Source organism: Geospiza fortis, unplaced genomic scaffold, assembly GCF_000277835.1.
Source record: "Geospiza fortis unplaced genomic scaffold, GeoFor_1.0 scaffold101, whole genome shotgun sequence".
In the NCBI taxonomy this organism is placed as follows: Eukaryota; Metazoa; Chordata; class Aves; order Passeriformes; family Thraupidae; genus Geospiza; species Geospiza fortis.
In genome coordinates, this window is record NW_005054388.1 from 786,183 (window position 1) to 795,047 (window position 8,865).

Sequence of the window (8,865 nt, forward strand, 5' to 3'; positions counted from 1 at the left end):
CAGCTGCTCGTTTCCCTAGATGGCTGCTCCAGATGTGTCCAAAAGCATGGGAACAGTATGGAGGCTCCAGGAGACAAACACATGCAGATCACAGCTGTTCCCAGAGAGGTACAAGCAGCAACTTCCTCCCTGAGGAACCTGCTGAAAGCAAACCCTGCAATGCTGGGCTGCTGAGAGGTTACTGAGCTGCAAACACTACCTGGGGATAAAGCAGCAGCTCTCCAACTCAAGTCATTTTTGGCTGTTGGCAGATTTTCCTCCAAGGGCTTAAGCAGGATATCCCAAAACAACAGTTCTGTGATGTGCTGAAGAGTTCAAGAAATACCTGCAAAAAAAGAAGAGGAAAAAAGAAAAACATACTAAGGAAAACCTCAAAGTTCTAGAGATGAGCAAGTATTACCTCAGATAAACCCTGTGGTCCCAAAGAAGTTGTTACTAAGGGCTGGAAGGACAGCAGCAAACACATTAAACACCACATAAGCATTTTAAATGTCTAAATGCCCACTCAAAATGGACATCTTTCTTCTTTGCCTGAAATCTGCTCCCAGCTAGGGCAGACTCACAGGCTGCCTGCTCTCTGGTGCCACCAGAGCAACCAGATCCACCCTGAGCACTGGATATGCCCAAAATAAAGTGAGGGAAATAACCCAATGGCGGTGGTTCACACAATGAACAAGGGAAAAGAAAAAGCTGCTTTTCCCAGGGAACTATCTTACTGCCTATCCTTGAGTAACTCAGGCACTCCTGCAGAGAAGACTCCCTGCTCTTTTGGAACACGATGCATGGAAAGCTGATTTAAAAAACATATCTTAATCCGTAAGTCTTCACAAAATAGATAAATGTGGTTTAGACTTCATAGTTTCACTCTGCCAAGGAAGTGCAGCAAGAGAAAGGGAGATTTGACAGTATTAGCTGAGAAATCAAGAAAGTAAATTGCTTTTACAGGAAGTCTGAGTCAATACAATGACACATGAGCTAAATTACAAATGCTATCCTTTACAAGACTAAATACTAAATTATTAAAGCATCCTAATGCTGAAATCTTATATTTTAACTTTATTAAGGAACAAAATTATTTTTCATAGCGCACTCCACAATGAAAAAGCAAATATTGCTTTTTGTGTTCCAGTTCTTAGCACCAACAAAAAGATCTAAGAAACACAAGTAGTTCCAGTTTTTATTGAAGTCATTTGCTCTGCCTTGACAGACTGTATAAATTTTCATTTCCTTAAGTACAAATGCACTAGAAGGGCACACTGAAGTCTTGTTGAACCAGGAGAGGCACAGCAGTCTGGAGAGGTGGGGCGCCAGGAGGGGATGCAGAGCACCCCCGCTCTGCTCTGTCCGGAGTAAGGCTCCCCATGCTGTTCACGGCTCCTGTCCTGCTGTGGGCTCTCAGCCTCTCCCTGCTGCCACCCCCTGTGCAGCTGGGACCCCACAGGCACAACTCACCCGGGGCCTGTCGCAGACAGCAAAAGGCCCTATGTGGAGGCAGCTGCCTGCCCAGCCATGTGCTGATGGGGAGAGCAGTGCTGAGTGCCTCCACACTGTCAGCCTCTGCTGGCAAAGCACACGCTAAGGCAGCCCCGGCCGGGTTCGGGGGATCCCCGGCTGGCTGCCTTCAGTCCGGATAGCGGGTCCTGTTGGGCACAGCCTGCCCCGCCTCCCAGCAGCTCCCAGCCGCAGGCAACCTTAGCAAGCTCAGCTCTTCGGAGATTTCAGCTCTTAGTGATTATCAGCTCATTAGGTGATTTCAGCTCTTGGCTTGCTAAGTGCCTTTGGCAGACGCGGGGAGAGAGGAGAAGCGCTGTGTGTGAGGTTCCACAGAGATGTCCTTTACTGGTCTTCTGCAAAGGTCTCAGGGACAGCATCTCCTAACAAACTGGGCAAAAGTAGCTCTTTATATAGGGTATAGGGGTTCTAGGGATTATCCAGTAGTAAGGGTCAAAAGGAAAGTGACCTATAGTCTTACAGAGAGATAAGCAAGGGTCCAAAGGCAGGGAGAGGGGCTTCTAAGGTCCAGTCATCATGACCAAGCATTTCCTATCTTAGGCTGCTGAATGCCATGGTGGCCTTGCAGGCCCTGTGCCTGCTACGACACACAGCAAAGCTTTCCAAACCCTGAGGAACACCAAAGCAGAGCTGTCCAGTGTCAGCTTCATGCCAAACTGAGACAACTCCCTGTCCATGCTGGATCCCTTTACAAGAGGCAAGGATCTGACTTCCAGAAACTTCTTCCCCGTTCTGTGCAGAGGGGACAGAGCCTCAGCCCTGCTGGGGGTGCCCAGCAGCCTCCCACCCTGCAGAGCAGAGCTCCTTGCTCCAGACCCTGAAGGACTCTGCCCTGCTTTTGACTTCAAAAACATCTCCTGAGGGGTTTCCAGGTGGAGGTGACAGCAGGCACATCTCAGTAACTAACAGCTTTTGCTTCTCACACTTGAATCATCTAGATGGGTGGCAGGTTCATTACAGTGAAACAACTTGACAGCTCTCTGCAAGCTCCTGCTGAGACGCTCCTTGTGGTGGTGCACAGCTCAGGATGCCCAGCAAGTCACAACAACTCCTCTCCTTTCCAGGCCACTCAAGGGCACCTGGAGAACTCATCTTCTGCACAAATTATCCCCACCTCCGACTGTACACGCTGCTGCAATGTGAACAGTTAGTTTGCTTTGATTTTTAAGCTGGCATAGTAGGCTCTGCAAACATGTTTTAGCAGAGCCACAACATTTCAAGATACCTTCTGTTCCCCATGGATACTTTGCAATTCAGCTTAATTATTACTACAACTTCACATGATAGGAATTTATTTTCTTTTATTTGCACAAGCACTGCCCTAAGAAGGGGTCCCTCTCAAGCATTCTGATACCAAACCTCTGTTGTGGAGAAGAGAAGAATCTGCTCTTCCTAGCAAAGTAGGGTAGCCCACAAGTGGCTGCTTGTGTGCACTTCTGTCTGGCAGTGGTCAGTACAAAGGTACTTTTCCAAAGGCGTCGGAAGCTTGCCACATACACAAAACACAAGGTGTCAGCTATGAGTATGAGGAAAGAAAGGACAAAAAAAAAAATCCCCCAAACCTAGAAAAATGCAAATTAAAAAAAATAAACGAATAGCTGTGACCCTGAAACAGAGAACCTTACACAGCTGAGATTTAAACAAATAGCTGTGACCCTGAAACAGAGAACCTTACACAGCTGAGATTTAAACAAATAGCTGTAACCCTGAAACAGAGAATCTTACACAGCTGAGATTTAAATAAATAGCTGTAACCCTGAAATCCAGAACCAGACACAGCTGTAGGGTACAGCACTGGCTGGCATGTTAAGCCCACACAGCAAGTCCTGTGAGGATAAATTAATCCTGTGCAGAGAACAAGTGAAGGACGTGGTATCTTCAAGGCAGTCACATTCTGTCCACACACTCTTAACCTTTATTGTCCAATTATCTCAGTGGTCTCAGGTCTTAAACCAGTAAAGTACACAAGAGTGTGAAAATCCTGCTTCTCTGGTGTCCCAGAGGCTGCTGTCTACCTAGGGAGCTGCAGCCAGCAATGCCACAGCAGAGAACATCCAGCAATCCTGATTTCCACATCCCACAGCAGATTTACCCTAAAAATGCTAACAAGTATCCTCACCTCAAACAGCCCGTACCTGTTTCCTATTGCACCCAACAGCCAGTACACAGACAAACCACACGAGCATGGACAAAGGTATGAATATGTTTCTTCCAGGAAATGCACACAACTTCCCCAAAGTTGTCATCAGCTGCACCAATGCCCATCCTCTGCACATTTTTTTAACTGGCTCTTGAAACCGCTCACATTTCCCTAACAGCCTGAGGCAATGAACTGTGCATACAGCTGCACACAGGCACACACAACCCCGCCTCTCCCGCTTTTCCAGGCTCTGCCCTGCTCCTTCCAGCTCCCCCTTGCACAGCGCCTTTCCCACCCCTCAGATGCCCTTGGTCAGCCTCTCAGCACCATCCGCAGGGCGTGACCGTCCCTCGGGGCAGGCACCCCCGCTGAACACGCTCCGGCCACATGCTCCAGCAGCGACACAACAATGGGGCTGATTTGTTCTCCTTGTGTAACTTCCTTCCTTTATTTCCCCTCCTGACCACTTCTGAGCCCTGATCTCTACACAATCTGCAATGACCTCAGGTTATTTTGCAAGCTGCCCCTGGAGCAGGAATAAACCCACCTGAAGAGCATTCTCTTCCCCGTGCTAGCAGAAGCTGCCCTTGCCCCCGTGCTGCCCCAGGATCACCAGAGCCCTCCGCAGCTGCCCAGGGCTTCCCCCGCTTCCAGCAGCCCCTCTGGTGACAGAGACAGCCTCAGAACTCAGCCCTTCCTCCTCTCCTCTGCAGATCCCTTATCAGAATTCACCAGTGGGCATCCCAGAAAATCCCTGAGGGCCTTCTGTGATGTTGTGAAACCTGACCTCTTGCTTTCCTACCTGCTAGGCAGCCACTAATCCAGGACAGGAACCTCTCATCCCACGACAGCTTAGGGTGGCCTTTCTGAGGTTTGGTCAGCAATCTCACCAAAACCTTGAAAATTCAAGGTTCCCCCCCTCTCCATGTTCACAACCTTCTGAAAATGACAGAAGAGGAAATATGTAGATAGATTTGAAATGTGACCCTTCTGCAAACACATGATGAGACTTCTTCATTAGGTCTTACATATTCCACAGGTGTCATTTTAATTACATTTACTGGTCTGAAGCAATGGATCCTACCAGAGTCCCTCAAACATAACCATGGCAAGTAACACCTTTAATTTAATTTAAATCTCTTGGGGATTACAGGATATGCAGGAATCACATCCACCTGGTCTACCACGCTTCTCCTTGATCCTGCCATTCATACATCAGCATAATTCAGGTGCAGTTTTCTTCTCTCTGATGGATGCACAAAAGCTTTTTACTTTGGCAAGTTGTTCCTCAATATTTTTTTTTAGATAATGTGATAAGTATTTCAAATTTAAACTCAAAGCATTTACATTTCTTTCTAGATTTCCTTCATTTATGCATATTCATCTGCAACCACAATTATGCTGTGCCTGCCCACAAAGTAGGAAAGCTTTGTTCCCAGCTTTTGCTGATGTATTCTTGAATGTTTTTATGCTGCCCTACATGAAAATTTTGTATTTAACTATACCTTCCTATTCTTTTTTTGATACATTCTCAGTGTTAACCCTTTCCTCCACCCAACACCCACTGTAAAGCATCTCTGAAAAGAGCAGTGGCTGGTACCAGAGGGTGAATGAGTTCCCATGTGTGTAGAAAAGAAGAAAGACATGGAAATGTATGGCTTGAATTCTTCTGTTCAAAATAGCATACTCAAGGAAGCCTAGGATGAGAAAAAATGTGGATTCAAAAAGTAACCTCAAAACTGTATCTGCTCTTAAAATCCCCTATTCCTGTCCTGAGGAAAAAAATATTTATCAAGACCCTTAACAGTAATAAATAAACTATGCTGATGCCATTTTGCAAGTGAAGAAGCTACACTTTCCACATGCTGGATACAGCAGGTGAAAGGCGATAAACACTCTCCAAACTCAAGGTCTGTCCCTCTGGAGCCAAGTTTAGCCCAGCCTGGTAATTCAGCTGTGTGTATCATGATTTTGTAAATACATAAGCAGGGAAGGTTTGCTTCTAGCAATTCTTGGTTTTTTTCCAAAATATCACTGTGCTGTGAAAATAAAACATCTGTTGAGCCATACATTTAGGCGTTTCCAATGCCACCAAACAACAAAACAGAAAGGGGAGAATGAGGAAACTTTACATAGAGATTTGAAGGAAAAAAAAAGCATTTTACATGAGAAACATGGTTAAATTTCAGGTGACACATTGAGGAGCTATACAGGTCACTTGTAAATGAAATAAATCATTCAGTTAGCCCTGCCTGCATTAAAAACCTCTGCATGTGCCACTGAAAATATGCTGCTGTCACAGCTGAAAAATATCTTCCCAAGAGAACAGGAGAGGCAGATTCGGGGGGGAGGCACAGGGCTAAGTTTAAGCATGTGTTTCATTTCAGTTTTACATGTCAACAAACGTTGGGATTTAATATAAGTCAGAAGCCTTTATTTCTGACTGTGTCAGCCCTTTATTCTTGCTCTTTTCTACATGCCATGTTGGTTTTGGAGGGTGGCTGTGCCTAGCACTCTGCCTCCCCTTCAGCCCTCATTAAAAGGAAACAGCTTTTTAATATATAATAATTGTATATCAAGTATTTTATATGGATCTAGTACCTTAACCATGGTATACATATATTCAGGTTTTACCATGAAAGTATTCTAAATAATAATAATAATAATAATAATAATAATAATAATAATAATAATAATAACAACAATAACAATATTTACAAGTTAAAACTGCTTTCTGAGCCACAGGAAACCACATAAATCCAGGATATCAGATTTATCAGCGCTCCATCTAATTAAAGGTTTATGTTTTAGTCTTGCTATAGAGGGTGCTTTCAGTGGCTGATAATATGGATTCCAGTTATGAAATATACTGAGCCAAATAAAGAGTGAATGTAGTGGACCATGCTTAGCATCCTCTTTGCTGGGTTCCTCACCCAGAGGGACAGCATGTTTATGAACTCCATAACAGGACCAAGGCCTCAGCTGGGGACCAGCACTTCTCCCTTACAAACCCCCCTTCCTACCCCACAGACAGACAGAGCTGAATATTCTTGTTAACAGCAATGGACAAGAAGTGTTTCCATGCCCCAGGCCAGCTCTGCTCTCCTGCAGCATGCTCCCACCTGGATGCAGTTGCCAGGAGCCCCATGGCAGCTCAACACAGAAGCCAGTTCCTGATGGGCACATGCCCATGGGGTCTCACTCAGCAAGATACCTGGAGACCCCTCTTAGCAACAAACCTTTTGCATTTCTAAAACTGCCAATTTCACCTTCAGTTGGAGAAAAGTACATGTATGAACAGCACCAACTCCTGAAAATGCTGCTTTTTCTTCTGCACCCAGAGCCCCAGTGTCAGGGTTTTACAAGTGAGGATTTCATCAGCAGTCAGCTTTATCACAGCCATTCCCACACGGAAGCCAGCAAAAATCCCCCTACCCTGCCCAGCTTTAAAGACCAGGATGCAATTGCTCATTTGTGGCTATTTACTTTACATGGAACATTACACCTTCAATCCTTCCCCCCACCCAAGCATGTGTTCCTCTATGACGTTCATCCTTCAGAATGAACGGGGGATGCTCCTCTATTTGAAATTAACAGTGTGTGGCAGGTCAACACTAACACCTCTGCAAACATCACTGCGTGCCAAGACATGAAACTGGTGTTCTGTGGCCCCAGGATAATAAATTCCCTGTGTGCCAGCTGCAGACACTGCCCCTGAGGATAACACATCTGACACCAGCCCTTTGCAGGTGGGGACAACATCTTTATGACTCAAGGACAATGCAGGAACTCTTTACGACTTGCTCAAAGAAGATTAATTCAATTGAACTTCAGACCTAGTCTTTCACTAAGTGAAATAAACTCGCTCAAGTCTGGCTCTACCAATGCTGGTTTTCAGTCCAATAGCACTACCAAGATTTATTCTTCTCTACACGTCCAGAGTTCATCCCTGCTGGGGAAGGCAGGGCTGGGACTCAACAAACAGCAGTGTTCTACCACACTAATTTCACTGGAAGAAAGAAGCACTGTCAGTTCTCGCCAGTGACTTCAGAAAGCCCTAGTCAAACTACTTTATGTTAAGCAAAACACTTCCTGTGTTACATTTAATATTAAATTGGTTTTCACTAAGAAATCTGCATTTTATAATGCAAAGACATCTATAGCTGCGAAGACTGTTTATCAAAAAGTATCAGGTGGTAAAAAAAAGGCAGGACCTGAGAGACAGGCAAGTAGAGGCAATTAAAAGAGCATTAGAAAGGACACTTACTAGAACCTAGTAAAGGAAATAACTACCAGAGAAATTGTAAAAACAGACATGTAACAAGCAGTTCAATTATTTATCCAGCAAAAATCAAAGCAGTTCCTTTCCATGCAAGGAACTTGAGGCATGGGGGACAAATGGAAACTTCAAAATTAGAGGTAATTATTTTGTCTCTGATAAGAAAGGAAGAAGGAAAAAACCCCATGTTTTTCTACAGATCAAAATCTATTTGTTTTAGTCTCCATAACCACAGCAATTGGGAAGCTTAATTGATACCACTTCTGCCTCCCATCGCCATTCCCACTGGTTAAAGTGAGACTGAAACAACCAGAGGAAAGCCAGGTATAACTCAACTCAGGTTGTTGAAAGAGCCCAGGTCCAAGCTCAGAGCCAGGCTGCAGCAGAGCAGCCAAGGCAGCAGACACACAGGAATCAGTGTACCCTATGATCCTGAGGGTCAGTTGTTGTTGAAGCAGCAGCCAGGCTTTCAAAAGTCAGAGAAGCTGCAGTAGCAGATGTCAAATATCTCCTGCCAAAGCACATCAAGTCACCTCCTCACACAGGGAGCTCTTGGTGTGGCTGAACTTCAGTAACAGCAGCAAGTGCTGCCCTGTTTTCCAAACACATTTGTCTGGGAACACTGTGCCCCTGTATCAGCATTTCAAATAAATCTACTGTCATTAAGCCCACAAAAATATTTCCAGGGAAGCAACCTTGCCTAAATACAATTCAATTTTATAAATCATAGGCAATAAAAATGCATAGCACAAAACTAGGTGCCTAGACATATTCAAAGACATTTAAAGAGTTTAAGACACTCCTCCACCCTCAAAGTTTCATGTACCTATTTAGAAGAACAGGAAACATTAATGCAACCTTCCTGAGAAAGCCTGCATTTGAAACCTCTTTGCTATTTTCTTCCCTCAGCATCCTCCCAGATGCTTAGGACAGA

The 8,865-nt window shown here is 44.9% G+C and overlaps 1 protein-coding gene across 3 annotated transcripts in view; it reads right to left on the reverse strand.

Moving 5' to 3' along the window:
• ST6GAL1 (ST6 beta-galactoside alpha-2,6-sialyltransferase 1) overlaps positions 1 to 8,865 on the reverse strand; it is a 30,248-nt gene that overhangs the window by 15,285 nt on the left and 6,098 nt on the right. For all 3 annotated transcript variants that reach the window (XM_005425512.2, XM_031060706.1, XM_031060707.1), the window contains one exon: positions 200 to 325. The gene's annotated coding sequence lies outside the window, so the exon portion shown is untranslated. The remainder of the gene's footprint in view (positions 1 to 199; positions 326 to 8,865) is intronic.